The sequence below is a fragment of the Sapajus apella genome, unplaced genomic scaffold (assembly GCF_009761245.1).
Source record: "Sapajus apella isolate SASKATOON/1434 unplaced genomic scaffold, GSC_monkey_1.0 scaffold100, whole genome shotgun sequence".
In the NCBI taxonomy this organism is placed as follows: Eukaryota; Metazoa; Chordata; class Mammalia; order Primates; family Cebidae; genus Sapajus; species Sapajus apella.
The window spans coordinates 2,809,546-2,836,150 of record NW_022437040.1 but is presented as its reverse complement, the minus strand read 5'-3'; positions in this window follow the sequence as shown (position 1 = coordinate 2,836,150).

Sequence of the window (26,605 nt, the reverse complement as noted above, 5' to 3'; positions counted from 1 at the left end):
TGAATCCAACTCGAACAGCTTGAGAAAAATCCAAGGATCTGATTGCAATGAGCAGAAATGTCAACGTTAGAAGATCAAGACTGCCTGATATTTTTAATAAACTTTCAAAATATATCTTACTCTATTTGTACTGTGTAGATTTTCCACTTGATAAAGAACAATATTTAAAGGAGAACACTTGAGCTATTTAATGTGTTTTCCTATTACATTTGGTACACTAAGCTTTTTCCTGCCCCTGCTTTATTTGGTATTAGGGAACAACAAAGGGTTTGGAAAGGTGGGTTTATTTCTTCTATAAGATTCAGTGCTCAGAGTCTGATGGACCAAGATGTACTAAATTTTATATGAAGCTTTGTGTCTGCCCCCACAATGAGTGAAGTGTTTTGGATTTATACGAATAGATGGATTTAGTCTGTTGACAAAATCATAAAGATAAAGGAATGCATAAAGATGCAGTCATATGTATTATCACACAGCATTATAAGATATTGTTTTTTAAGTAACTTCACAAGGCAAGAATGCCTTCAACTCAAAGAGCTCGGGAAAAGTGACTTCTGGTCCCAGACTTGGCCCTATAAGCAACTTGCTTCACAAATTTTGGCTAGGCCACTTGAATACACCAAAAACTGATCAACCAATCAATACAATATAATGCAAAACAAATGGAGGAAGACTAATTTTCCTTATGAAATTTCAGGAGGCGAATTGCTTACCAATCGTACAATACTCTAAAAATGTCAAGTTATCCTCCAGAGATGTGCATCTTTATTCATTTTTATGTAAAATAGATCACATCAAAAGAGACAATTACTACTTGAAACTAGATGTTACTTTCTTGATCACCCCTAAATTGAAATCCTTGTGCGAGTGGATAATAGACAATGGAAGGGAGATGAAAGAATCAGACTTCTATCAGGGGTGCCAATTCAATCAGTAGGAGCATCACTGAATTTGCAGCTTCAAAACCATTCCAGAGGATCAAAAAGCCCAGCCAGCAAAACTGAGGAAACCATGACTGTGCATTTCAGTCACCCACATATGACACAGCTTAATTTTGTCAGCTGTGATTTGTGTGAATCGCTCTGATGAAGTCCATGGTTATGACATCACAGGAAGTGAGATCTGCAAAAGATCCCCAAAATGGGAAATTCCTTGAGGGCACTGGGTCTTCGTCACTGCTCTAATTTTGTCAACAAAGTAAAGTGACCTTTAATGAAGGAAGCATGGGATGGCATTCTAGTTTCTGTGATTTTTTTTTTTTCTTGTTTGAGAACATAACAGCCGCATATGTCAAAGTTGGATCAGAGAATTTTCCCCCAAATGATTTTGATCCGTTTCTAAGTGATGATCTGTATAATTATTCAGTGTCGAATGTCCATTCAAAAATCATGCAATGAACTGACACATCTAGATCAGAACTCTACTTTGATTTACATGATATGTGTGGAACTCCAGATAAAATCAATCTCTTTAGGAAGTTTCAAACTGGTAACAGAAAAGATAGACACTCTACATCTTTCTGATAATTCATTGCGTTTTAGTTCCCGCATTGTATGTGAGATGATAACTTGGGAAAAATATTCATTCTTCTAGTTGATATGTTTTGGTTATTTTTAGACCTTTTTGATTTTTTTCACTTGTTATTGAAATATGACCTACATACAGAAATGTGGACAGATTGTAAGGGCACAGGACAACGAATTTTCATAAAATGAACATGCTCATGTGGCTGGCACCCAGGTGAAGAAATAAAATATCACAAAACTTTCAGAAGAATCCTACTGATCCTTCTCAGTTACTATGATTAACTATAAGAATAATAATCAATATTGCCCATCAAAGGGTGATATTAGAAGAAAGAAAATATATTATTACAAAAATTGCAGAAAAATCCTACTGATCCTTCTCAGTTAATCAATATTGCCCATCAAAGGATGATATTAGAAGAAATAAAATGTAATATCACAAAAATTTCAAAAGAATCCTATAGATCCTTCTCAGTTATTATTAATTTATAAAAATAGTAATATTGCCCATCAAAGGGTGATATTATTTGACTTCTGGTACCCTATGTTACTGCTTGAACATTATGTAAATGACTTATGTGTTTTGTGTGTGTGTGTGTCTGACTTCATTTCCATGATTAACTCACATTGTTATGTTCACTCTCACTGAGCATAGTGTTTCATGGCACAGACTTACCACATTTTGTTCATTCTACTGATGGTGGACATTGGGTTGCTTCTAATTTTTGGCTATTACTAGTAATACCACTAAAAACATTCTCGAATGTGTCTTTTGGTGAACATACACACATTTTGTTCAAGTTCATACTTAGAGTTGGTATCGCAGGCATGAAGGTTAAGAGATGCTCTACTTTAGTAGATACTGACACATGGTAAGGTGATGGTCCTGGGATTCTCGAGGGATGAAAGGTATATCTCACATTGACTCAAATGCAAGAGCTAAACACAGGTAGGAAGTGATGATGGTGTTTTGCTTCATAGAAGGTTCATAGAGTTGTGCTTTTAACTCATGTCAGAGTGAGTATAGAGTTGTTTCCACCACCATATCCTGGAGTTCCTCACACTATTACAAAAACTGGCTGCCTTTCTGCAGTCTCTAAGTGTTCAGCCATACATTGCCTAACTGAAATCTCCACTGCTCTTATTTATTTACATGTTTTTAACAGTTAAAAGTTAACTTCGACAAATATCAAGGAGTCTGTAACTAGAAAAGCTCATTAGCTGTGGGGGCAGAATAGCAGGATGGGGTGGCTCTCAGAAGGTCCTGTTATGTCACATTGTTCCAAAATAATCACGTTATGGTTGTAGGCAAATCAGCTCCACAGACAACCTCTCCTTTCATGTGTGAAAATTCACCTCAGGTTGGTCTTGCAGTGAATTGATCAGAAAAAGAAAAAGGATTTCAATTTACATGAGAAAAATGAAGAGCGAAGGGTAAAATTCTGTTATCAAATGTATAAATATGTGGTGAAGTCTAGGGCTTGATCAGAAAAGGATACAAAGCAAAAGGATTTCTATATACCGGCTCTTTCCAAATGGAGATTAAATGCTGCGGGAAGTCAGTTTTTTTTGATATATCTAAAATTGGTTCAATCTAAAACCTATCTATTTAGATGCAAATTAAATGGCTAGATTAGGTAAAGTTCCATAATCGCTGGAAGAACGTCAAAACGTATCAGTGAATGAAACCACATTTTCTGTATGGAAAACAGAACATATACAGGGTTCCTTTACAAATTTTGTGTCTGTAAGATATACCCTGCATAATTTACTATCTACTATTTATGGGCTGTAAAGCTCTGATGCACAACCTCAGGAAATGAATAATTTATCAATCTTTGAAAGATATTCTGGAGAATTTCTGAAGGCAGATGGTAGAATTTGCAATGTACTGGGCATAATTTTTCAACAATAGTACAGTAACATAAAATTAAATGATCCTTCAGAAAAATACAGACATGAGATTTTAAAATTTTACATGGTGATGGAAATATTCCCTTCTTTATTTGGGAAAATAGATTTTTTTGGCTATAAATATATCCATTGCTGTTAGAGAGGCTTCCTTAGCAAAAATCTCTCTAAGAGCAATGGATATATTTATAGCATAGCAGTTATATTTTTACTTCTCTTTTAATAATATTGAATGTAATGGACTTACAATTATTTGATTTATATTCACACCTAATTTTTCCAGGAACATATGCTGCAATTTAACTTAGGGAGGAAGAAAGGAAAGAAGGAAGGAAGGAAGGAAAGGAGGAAGGAAGGATGGAAGGGAGGGAGGGAAGGAGAGAGGGAGGGGAGAGGGAGGAAGGAAGGAGGGATGGAAAGAAGGAAGGAAAGAAGGAAGGAAGGAAGGAAGAGAGGGAGGAAGGATGGAAGGAAAGAAGGAAGGAAGGAAGGAAGAGAGGGAGGAAGGAAGGAAAGAATGGAGGGAGGGAGGTGATCAACATGATTCTTAACTGAATAGTTGAAGGAAATAGGGATTGTTTCTGAAACCTGGCTAAAATAAAAACATTGAGCACTGACGGACATAAATATGAGAACAGTAGACACTGTGAACTATTAGAATGTGGAGGGAAAGAGCAGGGTATGGGTAGAAAACTATTACGTACTGTGCTTACTAGCAGGATGCACTATAACTATGTAACAAACCTGTATATGAACACCCTGTATCTAAAATAAAAGTTGAAATATATGTATGTGTGTGTTTGTGTGTGTGTGTGTGTGTGTGTGTGTATATATATATATATGTATATAAAATTTGGGCAAGATAACTATTGAAATGGAAAGAATTGAAATTTATATATAATATACGTATGTATAAATATATATATTATACATAAATTTGGGCAAGATTGAAGTGGGAAGAAGTAAAAAGATAAAATGACTCTGCCTTCAAAAAAATAATAATTCAATAGTTCATAGCAAGCCCTGACTGGTTTCACAGACCTTAACACTTTTAGTAAATATCTCATCTGTGAAATAGACATCACACTCATTAGTTAACATCATTTTCCAATTGGTGGATTTTTTTTTTAATAAGCTTATCTTTTTTAGTTTTGAGAGTTTTTTATATTAGGGCTGTAAGTATATATATATGTATGTATGTATGTATTTATATTCCCAGCCTTTGGTGTCTCTTTGTCTTTTATTTTTTAATAAGCAGAGACTTTATTTGGGTAAAACTTTTTTTTTTTTAGAGAGAGAAAAAAAAGAAAGAGAAAGAAAAAAAGAAAGAAAGAAAAAGAAGAAAAAAAGAATGAAAGAGAGAAAGAATAAAAAGGGGGAGAAAGAACAGGAGTCTTGCTTTATTGCTCAGGCTAGAATGCAGTCTAAAAATGGGTATTGAAAACCCCTTTTATGCCAATAATTGTGCTTAACAATGGAGACAGGAAGGAATAAGGGAGGAAAATAACAAACAAGCAGCTAACCAATATTTCATTTAAATCTGTGAAATGCCATGCAATTACTGAGGAGTGATTTACTTCCAATTATGAAATCAATTTTAGAGTAGGTGTGATGTGGTACTGATAAGAATGTATGTTTTGTGGATTTGGGGTGGAGAGTTTTATAAATGTTTATTAAGTTTACTTGTTCCGGGTCTGAGTTCAAGTCCTGGATATCCTTGTTAATTTTCTGTCTCGTTGATCTGTCTAATATTGACAAGGTAATGTTAAAGTCTCCCACTATTGTTGTGTGGGAGTCTAAGTCTCTTTATATGTCATTAAGAACTTGCCTTATGTATCTGGGTGCTCCTGTATTGGGTGCGTATATATTTAGGATCATTAGTTCTTCTTGTTGCATTGATCCTTTTACCATTATGTAATGTCCTTCTTTGCCTCTTTTGATCTTTGTTGCTTTCAAGTCTATTTTATCAGAGGCGAGAATTGCAACTCCTGCTTTTATGATTATTATTATTTTCTTGCTCTCCATTTGGTTGGTAAATCTTCCTCCATCCCTTTGTTTTGACTTTGTATATCCTTGCATGTGAGATGGGTCTGGGTGCAGCATTTTGATATCTTTTTGGAATGGCTGATACTGGTTGCTCCTTTCTATGTGTAGAGCTTCTTTCAGAAGCTCTTGTAAAGCAGGCCTGGTGGTGATGAAATCTCTGAGTACTTGCTTGTTCACAAAAGATTTCATTTTTCCTTCACTTAGTTTGGCTGGATAAGAAATTCTGGTTGAAAGTTCTTTTCTTTAAGGATATTGAATATTGGCCCCCACTCTCTTCTGGCTTGTAGGGTTTCTGCTGAGAGATCTGCTGTGAGTCTGATAGGCTTCCCTTTGTGGGTAACCTGACTTTTCTCTCTGGCTGCCCTTAGTATTTTCTCCTTCATTTCAACCCTGGTGAATCTGATGATTATGTGCTTTGGGGTTGCTCTTCTTGAGGAATATCTTTGTGGTGTTCTCTGTATTACCTGGAGTTGAATATTGTCCTGCCTTGTTAGGTTGGGGAAGTTTTCCTGCATAATATCCTCAAGAATATTTTCCAACTTGGATTCATTCTCTTCGTCACATTCAGGGACACCTATCAAACATAGATTGGGTCTTTTCACATAGTCCCATATTTCTTGGATACTTTGCTCATTCCTTTTTACCCTTTTTTCTCTAATCTTGTCTTCTCATTTTATTTCCTTGAGTTGGTCTTCGACCTCTGATATCCTTTCTTCTGCTTGATCAATTCGACTGTTAAAACTTGTGCATACTTCACGAAGTTCTTGTATTGTGTTTTTCAGCTCCATTAATTCACTTATATTCCTCTCTAAGTTGTCTATTCTCATTAGCATTTCGTCAAACCTTTTTTCAAGGTTCTAAGTTTCTTTGCATTGGGTTAGAACAGGTTCTTTTAGCTCACAGATGTTTCTTATTAGCCACCTTCTGAAGCCTGATTCTGACAATTAATCACAGTCATTCTCCATCAGGGCTTGTTCCCTTACTGATGAGGAGCTTCGATCCCCTGAAGGAGGAGAGGCATTCCGGTTTCGGATGTTTTCAGCAGTTTTGTGCTGGTTTCTTCCCATCTTTGTGGATTTATCCACCTGTCGTCTTTGTAATTGCTGACTTTCAGATTGGGTCTCTGAGTGGACGTCCAGCTTGTTGCTGGTGATGTTATTTCTGTTTCTTTGTTTTCCTTCGGTGGACGCCCCTCCGCCACAGAGCTGGACCTTCCCGGGTTCAGCTGTGCTTACTGTGAAACTCTCAACCATCAGCATTTCCAATTGCTGTTTTTTTATGGGGATGGGACCAGCCGAGTCCGATCAACTGGCTCCCCGCCTCGGAGCCCCCTTTTTTTCTTTTCCTGATTGAACGGTCGATTCTCTCCCAGGTGCCCCAGTCGCCCGCCGAAAAGGCACCGGGATCTACGCAATTTAATTTCCCCTGCAGCTACAGCGTCGGCTGAAACAGCGGCTCTGAGATTCGTGGGGCTTTTCTGCCCAGGGATCTCCCGGTCTGGCTCCCGGCTTCAGTCCCCCCTTCAATTGGCGACTCTGCCTTCCCGGAGCTCCAAACTCCAACCAAAAGGGCACCCAGTCCCGCATACTCTGCACTGAGAACCACCGCGCCGGCCAAAAGAGTCACGCTGGCGACCCGCGGGGCTCCTCCGTTGGGAATCGCCTGGTTCGTGGGCAACAGAAATTCATCTGGAAGTCTGGGCTCCACCCACTCCCTGCACCTTCACTGGGAGCTGCAATCCTGAGCCTCTGCTAGTCGGCCATCTTGGATCTCTCTCCCTGGTGGATTATAAGTAAGTGTAGCATGTTAAGAATTTGTCAAGAATGATTATAGGCAGATGTAGCTTCTTAAGAATTTGTCAAGAATGGCTGGTGCTATCTGATTGCTCTTACATCACACCAAGTACCATCAACTTCTCCAAAGATTAGCCCTAGGGAAGGCCATGGCTGCTTTAAAATAATGAGGGCTGGTATACAATTTTATTTTATTTCTGAGAAGGCCCAGGCTTCATTTTCACTTGGTGGTTTTAAAAAATAAATTTGCTTAGAGCTAATGAAATGAATGACTTTTTTTTTTTCCCATCATCACTGAGCAGCCTTCAGGTGGATGGGATGGTATATGCAGCACACATCAGACACATAGGCTCTCACAGTGAGAGCTCAGTGGCTACTGATCATTCATTGTTGGATTAGACAGTCCCTCGGCCGTTCCTATGTGAGAGCTGTGTTGCTGTATTTCTGCCATAGGTTTATTCTTAGGTTGTGAAGCAGCATTGTCGTCTGGGGCAAATACCCGGCTATCAACATCTTGCGCCAAGCAGATTACAGACGTGGACACGCATGAGGAGTTTAGGAACAGAGGTTTTGTTTGTTTGCTTGCTTGTTTGTGTCTGTTCTAACAAATCAATGCACACACATCAGTATTATTTGTAGAAGAGAAATCTAAAGTCTGGTTGAAGAGAAAACTGAAATCTGATACTCACCCCCTACCACTGACTACAGCATCTACTCTGTTCTTAGCAATGAAGGGCTGAGCAGGTTCAGCCCCCAACACTGCAGGGCTGGAATGTGAGCCTGGGCAGGGGCCTCAGAATCCACCCCTGGGCATGTAAACCCTGGACAGAGATTCAGAAGACTGAGCAAGTGGAGGTAGGGAACAGAGGTTCAATAGTGAAAAGAAGGTGAAAGGAGAAGAGCTCTCTGCCTAGTGAAGGAGAGGGGCTTCCAAAAGGAAAACCCCACCTGCAGTGACTGTAGCAGATTTTATAGGCAGGCTTGAGGAGGCGGTGTCTGATTTACTAGGGCCCACACATTGGTTTGACCAGGTGTGACGTTTAGATATCGCTCGGGGCAAGGCTGGTCACCACACCCTAGTCTTACTATGCAAATGGACTTTCTGCTTCGCCAGCACCACCTTGTCTGCTCTTTTCTACTGTACACGTGGTTTGGCAAAGAGAAGGGAAGATGGAGCTGCCATTTTGATCATGCCTAGTCCCAGGTAGCCTTTTCCTATAAACACAACTGCCGGCCTGGCATTCACCCATGCAAGCTTCCAGCTTGCTTGTCTATGTCTGCAGCTTGATTTTACAGGCTGCTTTTTGTTAGAAAAGAAAATTATTTTGGGGCTGCTTTTCATTAAAAGGAAAACCTTACCGAGGACTTCCTTACCCTTACTATCTGCCGAAATAATTTCTTTTTAACTCTTATGTCAGTTGAACTATGCAAAACGTCAGTTTTCCATTTTCCGGGGGTGCTGGTGGGAAATCTTGGCAGCATTTATAGTATTTCCTCTTAATCCCTTGAAAGTTTCCAAGGCTATAAAATACCTTTCCAATTCACAGAATTTGATCGATCAATTCTTCCATTCTAGGTATGTTTCTTAAATTATTTTCCCAAGTGTCATTCTACTCCCCCAGAAGTTGAATGACTTTGTCATGACGCGGGGACACGGGGGCTTTGCTGTCGTTGGTGTTATTCTTGGGTAGAGATAGACAGCTAGATAATCCTCACCTAGAACAGCATTTTGCGCTTTGCTTACTATACGTATGTGAAGTCGAGATAACAATATGAGACTTAATTTAAGGATGTTTGTGAGTAATAACTACCCACTTCCTTGTGGCGTCTTTAAAGAATTACTGCTTTTTCAAGACATGGGCTGTTTACACCCATTTTGAAATGTTACTTAATGTACTTTATATGTAGTCAATTGTAAACAAATTATGCATAACTATGTATATGTATTTATAACATGTATTATATATATGTGAATGTATATTTATATTTTAATCCTTCAGAACTGATTAGATCCAGCAGTTAGCTAGAGTGTCACAGTCTTTTCTGAAGAAAAAGATAAATACAGCCATGATGCCTGCTTTAAGTCTTAGCATTCAGCATTGAGTCATTGTACCTCTGGCTACCAGTCAGGATAAAGCAGGTGTGATTTTCAGAGTTCTTATTGTAGTTTTCCACTTTTCCACTCTGCTCTGCTGCATCTTACATACACCTCCCTCAAATTTTGGCTGAAATTCTCTAATTTTCTAAGAAGAAAGACAACGTAAGTATAGTTGAGGCAGAAAATGCAAACATTCCTAAAGATTAATGTGACGGATAAATGCATACCAATTATACACATCTATCAGAGGTTTGCAAGAGAGGACTTTCTAATCATTTTGATTAACATTCAAAAGTGGAATGGAAGGAGAAGAGTTTAGAAATGAGTACAAGAAACGGTGGCCTGCTAGGTTGAGATAGACTTTTTTGTGCCATATTTTATTTTTAAAGTACAAATTATTTGTGGAAGCCCTGTTGTTTTCCAGTGATATTTTAATATTCATTTGCATTACTCGCCTGGCTTGTGTAGGTTTTTAGTCTATAGTTTTGGAGTTTATGAGTACTGAGTGCCTAAAACTTCTGCTTTGGGCTATGAGAAGATAAAAGAGCCTGAATTTACCCTTATGCATTAAGCTACTAGAAAACCAGACAGAATATGTGAAACAGTGGGTTTTGGGTATTGGAAAACACAGAGCACACAACACCAGTACTCAGAATAGAAATGATTAAGATGAGTCCTGCAAGTGCTTCAGCTCACAGAAGGAAAGTATTTTCTAGCATACAGATCAGGGAAGGAAAACCCAGACGGTCTTGCTGAGTTAAGGAGGCAGAGTTTAGAGTTCCGAGGAGAAGCTGCAGGGCTAAGTATCAAAAAGAAGCTTGGTACACGAAGAGAGAGTGAACTTTAAATTCTTAAAGAGCTTCCTTGAGACTTTGGCAATGCACTCATCTGTGCGTGTGTGTGTAAGGAGACTGAGGGCAGGGAAAAAAATGCTGGAAAAATAGATGAGGTGAGACAATCACTGGAGCACACATGGGGCTGTTAATATTTTGTGCTCCTGCCAGACAGAGGGAGAAGATCTCTTAATACATGGGGGATTGTGGAGTGTCCTCAGAAGGCCTTGGCAGTGGTGCCAAATTAGCCCCAGGCTATAGGATATTCTGGCCCTGTCTTAGAAAAGCTTACAATTAATTCTGGAAAGAATCAAAATAATTCCAAGTTATGCAACTTTATCACAGCAGCAAGCCCCACAGATTTTTAAAAAATTTAGCATTCAACAATGTGAAATTTATAATTTTTTGTATCCAATAAAAAATTATCAGTCATGCAAAGAAGCAGGAAAATATAACCCATAACCAAGAGGCAAAAAATTAATCAGTAGAAACAGCCAAAAATAAAAGAGATGACAATGAGTAGGCAAAGATGTTAATGCAATTATAAATGTATGCCTATGTTCAGGAAATTTGAGGAAAGAAAGAATATAAGAAAAGGGGAAGATATGAAAAAGAAGCATATTTAATACCTAAAGATTAAAAATAAAATATCTGACATAAAAATAAAACCACATTGGATTAATAGCAGCATAGAAACTGCAGAAGGAATATAGTTTAGTTTCCTTTTTTTTTTTTCTGTAGTTCACTGCGGACAGTGAACTATAGAAAGAAAAGGAAACTAAAAAAATGAAGTGAGTGTTGGGGCAGCATCAAGTAGTCCAAACACATGTATAATTGGTCTCAAACGGATAGGAAAGAGATAAAGGAACAGGAAAACATATTTTAAAAAGTAATGAAACTTTTCCAATTTGATGAAAATTATTCATCCATAGGCAGAAGAATTATACATCCATAGGTACAAAAAAAAAAAATGAAGAAAACTGCTCCAGAACACATGATAATCAAATTTCTAACAACCAGTGACAATATTTTATATTTGAAGGAAAAAGAAAACTTCTGTGTCACCATTTTATTGCTATGTAACTTATTACCATTAAGTTAATAGCTTGAAGCAGTTCCCACTTATTAACTCACAGTTCGTTAAGTCAGAAGTCCCATTGGCTCAGATAGGATCCCTGCTTATAGTCTCACAAGGACAAAAATCAAGATGTTGCCTGGAGGCTCTAGGGAAAAGTTCCCATGCAGGCCCTTCTGGTTGTTGGTGGGTAGGATTCAATTCCTTGTGTTTGTAGAACTAATATCCCCATTTCCTCTGTCCTGCTCTCAGTTTTTTGTGGCTATCCGCATTCCCTTTCATACTTAAAATATTTCTGACTTCCTCTTTATCATCAGCTTGAGAAAACTCAGCTTTTAAAGGGCTCCCATGATCAGACTAGACCCACCCAGATAGTTTTTCTTTTGATGGACTCAGTCAACTGGTTACTAAACTTAAGTACATCTGCAAAATTCCTTTTGCCATGTAATATAATATAATCATGAAAGTGATGTGATATCCCATCATATTCATATGGAGGTGATATGATATCTCATATTCATGTGTACAGTCCTATAATTGAACAACATATAAGCAAGCGCTGTACAAGTACTACTAGGAAACATTGCCAGAAAAATTAAAACTTTAAATGAATAGAGAGAAATGCCATGCTCATGGATTTTAACCAGTCATGGATATTGGTTGTTTAGATGTTAGTTCTGTTCAGATTAATCTATAGATTAAATGCTATCACAATAAATATCCTAGTAAAATTTTGCTCTAGAAAGAAAGATATATGCTGGGGCTGGAAAGCCTGAGGAACTATCTTAGAATTAAGCATATGACAACTTCTCAACACATTTTATAAAGCCAGCATTACCTTGGTACTGAAACCAGACAAGTCAGTAGATCTACATCTTCATCACGTAGATAAATAAAGTAACAACATATTACTGGTCAAATATAGCAATTTATGAAAACAATAATAAATCATGGCAAAGCAAGTGTTATCTCAGAAAATTAAGGTTTGTTCAGTATTTTAAAATTATATAATATGATTTACTGGATTAAAAACAAAAAATATAATCTCATAATCAAAAAACATTTAGCAAAATTCAACATCCACTCATCATTAATAAAACTCAAAACTGTCAATAAACTAAGAATAAAAAGAAACTCTTCTGAGATAATAATGGGTTTGGGAGGAAAAAACAACAGCTAACAAAGTTATTCATAAAAATGGTATATTTTCCTCTTAAGAATGGAATAAAGCAAGGATGTCTGTGCTTATCAATTCCTTCCAATATTGGACTGAAAGTTCTAGCTTGTGTAATAAAACAAGATAAAGAAACAAGAGTCATATTCAGTAAAAAGAAAGAAGTTAAACTCTTTATTTGCAGATGGCCTGAACATCAATATAGGCAATTCTAAGGAATTTACAAAATCCGTACTGAAAATAATGATTGAATTTAGCAAGGAAAGAGGATATGAAATCAGTATTCAACAAAGCAATTGCATTTATATATATTGGCCAAAAGCAATAAGAAATTGAAATTTAAAATTCAGTATAATAGCTGGCATAAAATTGCAGGGATAAATTGAACAAAGTATAGGCAAGCCCTGTACATGTACTAATAGGAAACATTGCCAGAAAAATTAAAACTGTAAATGAATAGAGAGAAATGCCATGCTCATGGATTTTAACCAGTGATGGATATTGGTTGTTTAGATGTTAGTTCTGTTCAGATTAATCTATAGATTCAAATCTATCACAATCAATACCCCAGTAGAATTTTGCTCTAGAAAGAAAGGTATAAAATAAAATTGATACAAAATTGCTTTTCTGTAGAAAAATACTTGTAGAATAACCTTTATATGGAAATGCAAAGAACCAGTAATATAGTCAAAACAGCTTTGAAAAAAGAGCAAAGTTGAAGGTTATTAACTACCTGATAGAGACTTTTTAAAACTGAAGTAGTCAAATAGGTGTAGTAAAGACATCAGGATAGATAACTGGCCCAATGCAAGAGAATAAAACTCCAGAAATAGTCAATCACATATGTCTAATTAACTTTCTTTTAAACTGGGGAAAGGATTTTTTTTTTAAAAGGTAGGCATAGAGTCTGAGCCGTGAGGTGCTAATCCACAGATTATCTAAAGGTCAAAACATTCCTAGAATTTATGTGATTGGACAGTGACTTTTGCATCAGCTAATGAGTGGCGTGTCCACTAACCATCTACATAATACCAGACTTTACATTCAGTTAAAAAAATCGCGCTTGTGTGTCTGACACTATTCTGGATGCTGTTAGTTTTTTTCCCATCATGTGCAGGTCGAATGGTCCTAAAATAACACCCCTGTTTCCCACTTACTGCATTCAGGCTGCATAATGCTATTGAGACACTTCTTTCCCCTTCATATTCATTTTAACCTGATGTCTTCAGAATCATATGTTGTTGGGAAAACTGAATACTACAGCTTGAAACATCTCTTTCCCTTATGGCAGGCACAGTAGCCCATTTGTCCAGTGCTGTGGCACACAGAGGCCCTCATGCTGCCTTGTGAGTTCAGTGAGGGCAGGTGGGACCTCTTTCTCCCAGTGGACAGAGAACTAATGTCACCACATCAAGTTGCATACTCATACTGTGTTGCTTTTCTCTGAAATAATTATGATGTGAGGAGAACAGGGATGGTTGAGGTTTTAATTGCACCAGGGAATTTGTAGGATGCAAGGGAAAAAGAGTAAGTATTAAGTGTTTGGGGTTTTATAAAAATTTATTGATATTGGTAGTTGTAGGAGTTTGAAAAATTTTATGAAAAGGAACCTATTATTTTGAAGAGATTTGACATGGAATGGTGGCTGTGTTGGACATTGTGGGGGGATCCCTGAAGGGAGGCAGTGGGAGAAGAGCATGCTTCTGTTGTGGCATAAAGGAAATTTTTAGTAGGACATCATACAAGCTATGAGAAACTCTTCAAAACATAGTTCTTTTCGTATTTTTACATGAAGTGTTTCCTTGTGGTTAGAAACTCTTTCAACAATGAATGAGAATCCTGATAGATATTGCTACACATTGAATCATGGTTAAGTCCACCAACAGTTTATGTCCCATCCATAAATGTATGTTCCACATTAATGGGAAAAAATGGAATAAGCATGCAACAAATAGGAGGGGTTAGGAATAAGTCAGTTCACATGCTAATTGTTTATTGAAATTAGACACTCATGCTATCCCTGGTTTTTGATCAGGCCAGGCTAAATGTTAGGGTCTGACTTTTGTGGGGATGCGGGTGCATTTCTTTAAGTTAGACAATCTCTAAGACAATGTAATAGCAAAAGTACATTAAGTATCAGCTAATACAAAATAAATAAAACCGATGAGAGACCATTCTGGTCAGAATTGACTTATGGTCTGTAATAGCCCTTGAGCTGTTTTTACTGCTGACTCATATGATGAATGACAATAGACTGATAGGGTTCTGGACCAGACAAGTAGCTGCCTGTGAACTGTGGCTTGCATCCATCAGACACATATTAATTGTTTCATTAATATGAGTTACACAGTCCTCTTTTTCCTTACGTGCTGTGTTTAGACTTGTTACTAACAGAAATCAAAATACCAATGTTTTAAAAGCTGAGTCAAAATTGCCTTAAATTCAAGGATCGTCTACAAACATTTTAAGCAAACATTTTTCCACTTTTTAATTTTTTAAATAAATAAGCTCCAGTATCTCTTTCCTCTTTAAAAAAAATACATAATGCAAAGCACAAGATACAAAAATCAGATATGTTTTTATAATGGTTTTCTCCAGTACCCTTTCTAAGTGAAACAGGATATTATGCTTAACAGCCTTGAAATTAATTGTTCTTGTGTATTCCTATTATTATTGCTCTTGTGTAATCCTCTCCTTAGGCAGTAAATATTCTGTTTATTGGGTGTATATTATATGCTTAGCATGTGTTAGACCATCTGAGTGACACAGAAACCCCAGAAGAATGGGTTCTTCCCTTAAATACTCATGCTGTAGGTGGAGAGACAAGGAAAGCACATGAAACAATTACTGACAGTAAAATAATAGAATGATAAATTATATGGTGTGCGAAATTGTGGATTAGAGCATTTATAAACCCAGCCCTGGTGAGTAGGAGAGTGCATCTGCGTTCGAGATGCAACAGGAGCAGACACAGAAATGAGTGTCAGCCCTTTATATTGTGGGAACCCCTAATCTGAGCTAAATGTATGTGTTTCTACTGGGCTAAGTGAGCTGTGGCAAAGTGCAATACGAGGTAGAAACACCTATCGCAATGCCCTCAATATTGGTGTACCCCCAAATCTTATGTTAGAACCTAATAATATGATTAAGAGTTGGAGCCTTTTAGAAAATGATTAAGTCACGAAGGCTCCACCCTCATAAATAGGATTAAGGCCTTTATAAAAGAGGTTGAAGGAGTTTCTTTGCCATTCTGCTCTAAGGGGGTGGATGTGGGGGGTCACAGCAACAAGGCACCATCTTTGAGGTAGAGCACAAGGCTCAACAGACATTGGATCTGTCATTACGTTGATCTTGAACTTCCCTCCTCCAGAATTGTGAGAAATAGATTTCTGTTGTTTGTAAATGACACAGTCTAAGGTATTTTGTTATAGCAGCCTGGACAGACTAAGACATCTATACTTGATGCAAAAGTCATTTAGCATTTAAGAATGTGATAGATTTAAAGAGGGAAACAGAGTAAATAAACATTCTTTGTGAAAACTAAAATTGCTTCACATATCAGGGAAGTGTTATCCCAACATTACTAATCATATGACATGGAAAACTCTAGGTATTTGAAGGAAATTTTCAGTTTTATTTGAATTTTGTACATTTTCTAAATAGGATTTAAAATTTTACTAAAGAAATATGAGGCTGCAAAATAGCATCTAGACTGTCCAGTATCACTAAAATGTACAAACCTTTTGCTGTGGTTTTTGTGTGAAGCAAAGGTGAGATTTGTCTTATATGTGCACATTCATGGCTATTCTCTAATGGGCTAAAGTCTTCAACCATATAAGTAATAATTATGCAACTTTCTCTGTATGTTACCCATCAGTTCTGATTTAATCTACCCATCTTCTCACTCTTTCCTTAACTATTTATTCACATGCAGTGCTTGTGCTAGGTACTCAGGATACATTCAGATGAACTGAATTCTGTTATGTTGGGTAAATACTTCAGTTTAAGTTGGAACTAGGATGGTTAAACTTCACTGAGGTTGGGTTGCTATTTTCTACCATTTGAAAAGCTTACTATAAAGTAAAGGGGATATTAACTTCAGATACATTTATATTATATAAAGCATATAATTACTGTACTTGAACAAAAATGGAATTTTTTTATATTTTCCATTCCATTAGAATTAGAGGAATAAATGAAGCATATTTACTAACATTCATGTTAATGTAACATATGTTCTATTGATCCATAGAAAAGACAGGAATGGGATGAAGGGATTATTATTTTTTTTTTAAATGAAAATTTAATTAGTGTATTAGAAAAGGAAAATTCATAGCAAAACAAAGAAAGAATCTCAGTCTGAAGCCTACCGTCTGAAAAGCTAGCAAATAGGAAAAGCTCCCACCCTTCTGAATTAAACTGAATCTAGGTATATATGTTGAACCCAAGTGCAGTGTAGCTTAAGACACTTACTTTAAGCTAGAAATGATTATAGGGATATATGAACAGGAGGAGGTGGATATATTTACTGCAATTTAATCAGGAAAAATAAATTGGGATAATTATGTTGGATACCAAATAGCGTTTGACTTGTTAAAAATATACTAGCTTAAGGTGACTTAAAATTATGTTCATAGTTTTAAAATAATATTATAAAGAGAAAACTAATTAGCTATTCTGGTTATTTAAATGGAACTTGTACTGGGACAACACAAAATAAAAAGTAATCTTTTGTTAGGCCCAGAGAAGAACTTCATGCCTTCTTGAAGTATGAAGTAGCAAGCGTTGAAGAGCCGCTGTGAAAAGACATTGTGTAATTGTCCCTGCTTTGAATGATTTACATACAGACCAACTGTCCAGTAAACTCTCTGCAACATCTGCTTATATAATACATTTTTTAGAGTAAGTCTAGTTACTGAACTATATTGGAATCATGAACTGATACCATTGTTGTAATCAAATCTGAAATATTAAAAAGAGTTTTATAAGATGTTCAGCCTAAACATCATGCTCAGGGTTAATAACAGTCTCTAGACTTAAAGAATTAAGTTATTCCAAGGACACAACAGTAAAAGGTTCATCATGAATGTGTGTTTTTATTCATCCTGTTTGGTGTGAATTATTATGGAAAAAGAATCATTATAATTTATATAATAAAAATCACTACAGTTTTAATTTTATTCACAATATAGAGTTGAAACGTTATTACTTGACTTTATCTACATCATACTCATAGTAAAATATAAAAGACATGTATCTTAAAAATCCAATTTTGAGTTACTCTTTATGGGTAGTAAACTTCATGTATCAAAAGAAAAGCATCAAAAATATTGAGCATCTCCATTATAAGTATTGTTCTTTGTCCTTGAGAAACTTACTGTGCAGTTAGGTAAAGAGAATCTCTTCATATGGTCTGTCTATATATCCATTCGCCTATCTATTGATTTGTCCACTTATTGACTCATCTATTATTTATAATATATGTGATAAAATGTCCCCAATAAGGTATATAGATAGTATTATGGGAGGCAAAAGAAATGAGAAATTGCTATAAACTAGGAGAGAAACTCTGACATTCTCAAAGGTTTCAAAGCAAAGGTAATATTTAAGCTTGGGTATAAAAGCTAGAAATTATAATTGAAATAAACACAGATGGTGAAATTCTTGGACTCAAATTATTGTCCTAGTTCTATTTAGTTTCATGATTTTATATAGGTCACTTAAATTTTCTAAATTTAACCTCCTTCATCCATAAAATGTGAACAATGACAAATTCTATTTCTTAAACATCAATAACCATAGCAACTCTCCAAGGTGCATATTATTTAGTTACAGTTTAAATATTAGGATATGAAGATTTATGAAGGTTAAGTAATTTCTCCAAATGTACAAAAAGACAACCGATGGATTCAAACTCAAGCCTTATCGATTTCACTTAGACCTGTTTGTTTTTCCTCTATGCCTTGCTTGTTTTTCTTCCAAGACTATTCTGAGGATTAAATAAAATAAACTATGAAATGCAACCGAAATGTGATGTATGTATTGCTATGGTGATGTCTATGATAAGGATTATTTTGATTCAAAGCAGTGTAAATCAAATCATGAAGGCTTAACTCCTATGTGCCTTCTAATCAGTGTTCTACCAGTGAAGCAGTAAAATAACAAAACTAAGTTTAATTTCTGTTTTAGTATGGATTTTATTATTAAGCAACAAGGTGATTGTCAACGGATTATAATAAGTGTGTTGTGTCTCAAGGAATAGCTAGAAATGTTTCTCTAGTTTATCTTTTATGTTCATACATTTTGGAAGACCCTATTGCATAAACCTTGGCTCCTACCACAAAATGTTTTAGAGTTATTTTTTCTTTTACCTTTTGAGAGTCTCAGGTAACTTTTAAAGATGCCATATCCCTTGAGTTGTATAGTGGCTGGTGTCTGTCTGAACGTGGAATAGGTCTGCTAATAGCACAATGTTTACCTACTGCACAATCTCAAATCAATCACAAGTCCAAAAAGCAGGCTAATTGTAAACATTTATAAAAGGTACTGGTTGCTACCATTTGTTTTGGGTAAAGGTATTTAAAATTTTAATTTAGTTTTGCTAGAATTCAGGAAGCAAAGACTGATTTTTTATTCTGAGATATTGTGTACATTTTTCTTAAATATGAATGTCTTCCTGAGCCGTAAGATTCAGAAGCAGCAGAAATGTAATTCGTACTTTTCAATAACATTTCCAGGGCTTGTTTGGGTTAATTCTAAATGGCCCATTGAAAATGAGAGAAATAATTGCTAATTGTAGCCCTTTGGTCAGTGGCCTGAATATACCATGGTCTTTTTGTACACGGAGGTTGCATTGCTGGAAAAAAAAAAACACCTTTATTTAATGATTTCTGCTTAGGGTAGAAAGGATCTTTTGTCACTTTAAGTGAACTCCATTAATGGTCTAGTCATGGTGAATTGGTTAAAGGCAGGAATGGTGTTTATGTGTAAATACAGCCCTACTTGATCAATTGTACATGCAGAAATGATAAGGCAAACCTAGGAACAATCAAACCAGGGACCAGAGTAATAGACTATCTGTGGACGCCATTCCTGGTTCACAGTGGACCTTTACTTGAATAATGACAGATATACCACATTCTCAGGAATAAATTTGATGATTTAAAAACAATTACCTAAAGACAGTTACAACATTTCTTAATATACTTTTGGGTTAGTTTACCTGTTGGTAGAAGCACACAGACCACCTGGGAGGCTCTTTCAGGAGGACCTGATTCGTAATGCAGATTGATGGGTACCCTACACCCTCTTCAGTAGTACAAAGAGTGTGTAACATTTTTACAGCAAAAGTATATTTCTGTCATCACCCAATTTAGAATATCTGTTGCTTTCAAATGATGAAATATAGCTATCTTCTTAAAGCAATTTGAAAGAAAAAATTTCACTGAAGGTATTTTTGTTCTTTTTAACCCTGTGGGTTTGGGTAGTAGTTACACATGAAAATTACTCTGTTTAAGAAAGTTCATTAAGAGTGCCTTTTCTGAAGAGATACCCCCCAGCACTTTGGGAGGCCGAGGTGGGTGGATCACAAGGTCAAGAGATCGAGACCATCCTGGTCAACATGGTGGAACCCCGTCTCTACCAAAAATACAAAAAATTAGCTGGACATGGTGGTGTGTGCCTGTAATCCCAGCTACTCAGGAGGCTGAGGTTGCAGTGAGCTGAGATCGCGCCATTGCACACTCCAGCCTGGGTAACAAGAGCGAAACTCCGTCTCAAAAAAAAAAAAAAAAAAGATACCCAATCTTTTCCCATGTTTCTTACAGTTTATGTAAGAAATCCATCTCTGAGGAGAGGCAACATGAATATTCATAGCTACAAAACTTACATAAAGTATGATACTTAAAGAGGACCAGTGTTCTGAATTATCTTCTTCTTAAAGGATCTCTCTCTGTCTCTGTCTTTCATTTATAAGACTATAGAGTATAAATAAAATAAAGGCCAAGCATAAAATAAATCAGATTATTTGAAGGTTTTTTTTTCCAATAGAAAGCATATTTGCAACTAGCTGCATTCTTTGTAAAAGGTAAACAAAACAGTTAATGAATAACAATTTATTTCTTTTATTTTGTGAGTTTTAAAAGGGAATTTTACCATTTACCGAATTTGGTATTATTATATACACAGGTAGTTATTATCATACTCTGGCAATATACAAACTGATAATCGTAATGATATAAAGGTGTTAGAGGGTATCTAGCCTGGTCCCTTAATTTTATAGAGGCTGGAAACACATTCCATGGGGCTTGCTTCCCCAGGCTGACTTAGACACTTTATGACAGAAGAGACATGGGGGCTGATTACTCCCACATTCTATTTATTATTTCTGGGTGTATTATTGGTCTGTCCACTTTTGTATTTAAGGAATTCTAAAACTTTGTTATGCTATTAAAAACTAGCATGAGTATACATCGTAAGGATGCATTCCTTGGCCTTTACTCTTCAGTTATTTTCCTAATTAAACATGCTCATCATTTAGCTACTCTGATACAACTCTTACGAATGCTTGGCTCTGGCTATTTATGATGTATAATAGCTTACTTCAGAAATGGTAGGCTGACCCCGTGCCATATTTTGGATAATCTTTTCTGGCCCTTTAATATTAAGTTTGAATTATTGAGTTTTCAGGGGGAAATATATGCAAGTAAAAATTCTGACCTTTGTGTGGATTTCATATAAATTTTCTCGTTTCCAAGTGCTCTCGAAATACAAAGATATTTTGATTATGCTTCTTAGTTTTCAGTCAATAAATTCATCATTGGGCGATTTACAACATTATTGCTTCTTCAGGTGACTGAACTTTAGGACACAGCTGCACCATTGTTCTGGCCAACGTAATTGTTTGTAAAGCTGGGGAAAACATTTGCCGATGAGTACATTTTGGGAAACTTTGTATAACGTGCAAGTATAAATAAGCTTTCTATGCATGATTCACTGCCATATCTTTGCCGACAGACCGAGGAGAGGAAATAAAAACTCTGCATTTTGGTAATTCTTTTCTTGCGGAACAACTTGTTAATACACAGAAAGGCATTTCAAGTTTTGATTTAAATGGGAGTGGGTTAAATCAAATGAGTATTGGAGTGCCATGTTCAGATATGAACATGTATAGGCTGATACTTCACAAAATGCTTTCTAACATTTAAATTGGTGAAGCCAAAGCTACTAATCTGCCAGACAGATAAGTACTATTAACTTGAATTGACTAGAGCATAAACTGAGATTCAGAAGGTTCAAGACTTGATTGACAGACACATTGATCATGATGCTGATCAAAGATAATGAATCAATCAACTCCATTTGATAGAATCACATCAATGTCTTGGTTACTATATTAGTGAAACAGTGCTTCATTTGTAGTTATCTTTCCATTCTCACATAGCCATGTTTATTCATGTCATTGACAGATTTAGTCTGAAAATTGTAAAAAGTTTCATTTTTTCTTTCTGTATCCTCACAGCATTTTCAGTATTTTCAAAATATTGGAGGATTCCATGAAACATGGCCTATCTCAGTAATTTAATGGCTAGACAATTCTGCCGACTACAAATTGCATTTTCAGTGGTTTTAACTTTGTTTTCATTCTTCATAGGTATAAATTCATGTATAGTTCAAATAAGATTGCACCAAATAGTATAAAAAAATTTTCAAGACTCAAGATTCACTTGTTTAAGGCAAAATGTAATTCATGCTATTTATCAAATTGCATAAGATTGGCTAGTTAGAGAATAATCTACATAATTAAATGTGGTTTAATTTAAAAAGAAAAGCAAATCTAAGACAATATACATTTCCATCATTACAGCCAGCTCTTCAAATACACATTTTCTACCAGCACATCTCTTTAACAATGTGTTGAAGCTCATGCACTGAAAAAGGCGATACTTCTGCGTCTATTGTGGGAAAATGTTCTTTCCATCCTATTTAAACTGGAAGATACACTTTAAAGAGATGCCAATCCGCATCACATTCCCTGTTTCTTTGAGGAAAAAAAAAAAAAGTAGGTGAAGCTCTTGCTCACTTCCACAATTCAGAGCATTTAATGTGTAGAAAAAGATTGAGGAGGTGGTTGCCTATCTAGGAAGACAATAACTGCAGGTTTAAGTAAATTGATAGGCTTAAGTCATGTAATAGCTACATAGTTTTAAAATAATTTCTTCACAGAACTCCTTCACTCAGTCATTGCAAAAGGTTTTGAAATTATTTCTATGAGATTCTGTTCACCGATTGACTAAGATGAAATGTGCAGGTGCATGGCTCGGCGAAGATCATACTCACTCCCTGTTTTTCCTCTATTCTTGTTATTTGAGTCACCAATTTGAAATGCACCATTACCACCAAATAACTATTTAGCAGTACACAATCACACAATTGTGTGAAGAAACAAACATAATGAAGGACGCTGGGGAAATAGGATCCTTTATTCAGGGTACCTATCCTGCACTGAAATGATGGAGGCTTCTGTAGCTTTTGTAACAGAGTATCCTCTCAACAATTACCTTCAGCTAATGGCATGCTAAACTGGACAGGAAATCAAGTCTTGGAATGAATGGATCCATTGGTCCAAGTGACAGAGAGTCTAGTGCAGTTTTTACATGGCCTCAAAGGAGCCAATGTTCTCGTTATACAATTATAACTCCACTAAATTAAAGAATATTGATATCTTCTCTGATTTTATATCATTGCTTTTTCAATTCAGTTTTAGTAAATGACATACCTTATAACTTGGGTATGTAAATATCTGTTATTCCTTTTTATCACTGTAAAATATCTTCTTTGTTTCCTGGCTCATATGGTGTTCGTGAGCTAACATAAGACTTAAGGTGACCGACCACTCACAAAATACCATCATTGTTGTATAAAAATTATTTTCTGAACATACATCTAGAAACATTAATTTAGGTGACTCTTACAAAATATTATTAAGTAATGAAGGTCAAGAGGCCAAATAATTTATATCTAAGACTTTTTATTTTTCAGTGAATCAAAGTTTAATCACATTTAGCCCTCAAAAAGATATATACATACACATATATATCATATATGTGTGTGTATATATATAGTTTTTTTTTTTTTTTTTTTACTACATGCTCAAATGAGATGATTTCTACTTTCTTCTAGGTCAGTAGCTGGAATCTTCTGCCATACCTGCCTCCAGAGCATGTATTACTGTGCTTTGTAAAATGAAATGGGAAAGTTGAAATGCATTACCTTGAGAAGCCTCATAGCATTTTACTGATGATTTGGGGTGGTCAAATATGACAGGCCAAGCAAAATCATCATTCCTGGAAAACTCTCCCATCTGGAAACACAGAATTCATAAGGCAACTGAAACAAAATTCCTTCAGAAACTAGACTTCAGATAGCTTCTTCAGCTTTCGGTAGAAAAGTTTTGAGGAAAATTCATGACATGTTTTGAGGTGTATAGTTTTTAATTGTTTCCCTTAGTCACTTTCTCCCTCATTTAGGAATGAGACTAACTCAAGGGCACATGTATGAGTTGCGACATGCACCAAGCACACGTGGAAAGTCCAGATGGCATGAAGTCTGAAAGAGCAAGCAGTGATCGAGGTAATAGGTGATGAGTTGGCTGCATAGATTTTAACAGGAAGAAGAATTTAATAATACTAAACATAATTTCCCCAAACTTTACAAAATCACCCAAAATCCATCAATACAACAGATGATACAATTTTATCTATTTATGGAATAGCAGGCAACTGTTAAAAGGAGTGTTTTAGATCTATGTGTGCAAAGGTTATTCATAACATATTAAGAAAAAATGGTGGTGATGCACTACAAAAATAATGATCATTTATAAATACAAACACTAAGTGTGCATCTTTACATATGTTTACACAAACCTGAGAAAAGGTAGGAAGAAGAGCGATATATGTGTATTTTTGCTGTGCCAATCCAGAATTTTAGCATTTTAAAGTTTTTTAAAATAATTTTTTAAAACTCTCAAAATTTAAAAATTCCTTTCAAACCTGTGTGTGAAAATGTTTTCCTGAGTGACTGTGTTTCTCTCTTCAGGGGCTTCATGAAGTCTAACTGGCAGGTCTTTTAACTTCTGTAGGGTTGTTTCTTTAATCCATGGAATAATAATATCTAATTCTGATGGTGGTTGATATAGCAATCATTAATATTATCTAGGGTTTCCAGCTACCCATAGCATAGAAAATATGCTAAAGTAAATTCATGATTTGATGTGCCTCCTTACACTCTAAACACCTAATAATTATACTGAAAGTATTTTTTAAAAAGAAACAATAAATATCATACCTAGATGCCTAAAGAGGTAAATTTGCCCCTGATACACAAAACGATGCATGTAGCATTTACCAATTGAATTTTTATTATCCTGGTGTAATGTGCTGCTTCCAAGTACTGGTTCCATGGGATGAGGAGAACTAAGAGATCCTCCATAGCAGAAAATTCACAGAAGCTAGGTTTTGGCTTATAGGTAGATGTCAAGGGACAGCTCCTTGCTTCAAGGAAGCTGAAAAACACTACTTCCAAAATAGTGACGTTTATGTGGAGCTGTGGGCCTAAGGAGGCAGAAGAACATAAATATATTTCTACAACAGGAAACTGAACTTCATTACTTGATTGTAATGAAAATAAATTTAAAGTTAACAATTTAAAAAGAAGAAAAATCCTCTATATTTGGGAGCTTAAAAATGCATTACTATATAAGTTATGAGTTAAAAGGAAACCTCAGTGGAATTTATAAAGTATTTTTAACTAAATAAGAAAGTACATAGAACAACCCTTATTGGGTGAAGTGAAAGTCATGCTTAGAAGTAATTAGATAGGCTTCAATAGATTAAATATACTGAAAATAAATAGTATGTCCAACTAGAAAAAAAGTCAACAGATTAAATAGAAAGTGTATTATAGAAAATAAAAAGATAAAAAGCAAATGAGGCAGAAAACAAATATTAATCAATGAAATAAAAACCTTTTGAATTAGATAGTATATTAGAAACAAATATTAGATATAGACCGTGGTCATTAATGAGAAAACTCAAAACCCTAAGCTGGACATTTCTATTGAAATATCCTGCAGTTCTACTAAACATACTAACAGTGCGTGTCGTGACAGTGAATTAAGTAAAATTCACGTGGTAAATTTTAGGGCAATCCTAAAAGTGGAGAAGGATAATACAGATTAAGGTTAACTTATCCTCCTGAATATCAAAACTTGCTATGTTATTATAATAAATAAAGTGAGACAGTGTTGGACTAGAGGTAGGCACACAAACATAAACAGCTAGAAATAAACATAAATATGGGAAATAAACATATGGGAATAAACATATATATGATAATACATATATGTATATATATGTATGAAAAATCCACATACAATAGAGTTGGGATTATGAGTAGATTACTGATCTCTACTTACACCCTTGTTTACATCGAGGGCACCTTGACAATGTAGGAAAACTTGTGCTACTTTCCCATACGTTGAAAAGATCCAATTATTTGAAGTTTCTTTGGACAAAGAAGAACTTTTCTAGTATGTGCACTTGAGTTCTTGTCTCTGGCCAGCCTAGTTCTTATTTGTGAACAGTACTGTGTAAAAAGCAAGATAAGGCAGCCAAGCTGCATTCCCTGCCTTTCCCGTTCTCCCTTCACTGGTGTGTGTGGTCCCATGTCTTTCTTGGGAAGAATTGACCGTGAAGTTAGAAAAAATAGGTAGAAAGACCAATAGTGACTTTATCCGTACATATGTTCTTTTTCTTTAAAAAAAATTCAGAGATTCTGGGATGTATGAGAAGTGATGAGATTGAGAAAACTCACGTAACTCATTTCTAACCTCTTGTTGACTCTCATATACTAGCTCACATGATTGATACACTGACTGCAAGTTTAGCATTGTTAGAAATGAGTCTAGACATCAAAATATAAGAAAAATTTTGTCTGAAACTAAGTTATGTTTAATTAATGATCAGTTAAGGTATTGCTCAGTCTATGTGACTAACCTTTAGTAAATTTTATATATTCCTGCCCTGACAGGCTTCCCTTGCTTAAACTAGACTTTACATTTTCAAGGGACTTAAAAAAAAAAATTAACTCC